Source organism: Carlito syrichta, unplaced genomic scaffold (assembly GCF_000164805.1).
Source record: "Carlito syrichta isolate Samal-C Ts95f unplaced genomic scaffold, Tarsius_syrichta-2.0.1 Scaffold307091, whole genome shotgun sequence".
NCBI lineage: Eukaryota > Metazoa > Chordata > Mammalia > Primates > Tarsiidae > Carlito > Carlito syrichta.
The window spans coordinates 70,811-71,420 of record NW_007251187.1 but is presented as its reverse complement, the minus strand read 5'-3'; positions in this window follow the sequence as shown (position 1 = coordinate 71,420).

The following is a 610-nucleotide window of genomic DNA, read 5'->3' as shown; positions in this document are numbered from 1 at the left end:
GACAGAGTGAGACTCCAACTCAAAAAAAAAAAAAAAAAAAAAAATCCCAAACTTTTTGGCCATTGCCACTCCCCAGTCCTAAGCAAACACCAATCTTCTTTCTGTCTCCACAGAACTGCCTTTTCTGCACATGTCATATCAAAGGAATCACACAATATGTGACCTTTTGTGTCTGGCTTCTTTCATATAAAATAATGTTCCCAAGGTTCATCCTTGTTGTAGCATGAGTCAGTGCTTCACTCCTTTTTATGGCTGTATAATATTCCATGTGTAAACATTTTTCTGTTTTTTGTAGAGACAGGGTCTCGCTCTGTTGCCCAGACTGGTCTTGAACTCTTAGCCTCAAACAATTCTCCCACCCTGACCTCCCAAAGTGCTGGGATTACAGGTGTGAGCCAACACACCTGGCTTGTGTCCCTCCACTTAAGCGATTGTGTGAGTAATATGAGAAGCCGAGAACATAGCCAGGGCATGACTAGATGATCAGAAAGGGGCACTGTGGTAAATTGAACAGTGCCCCCAAGATTCATGTCTACCCGGAACCTCAGAATGTGACTTGATTTGGAAATAAGATCTTTGCAAAGCCGGGCTCGGTGGCTCAGCCTGTAAT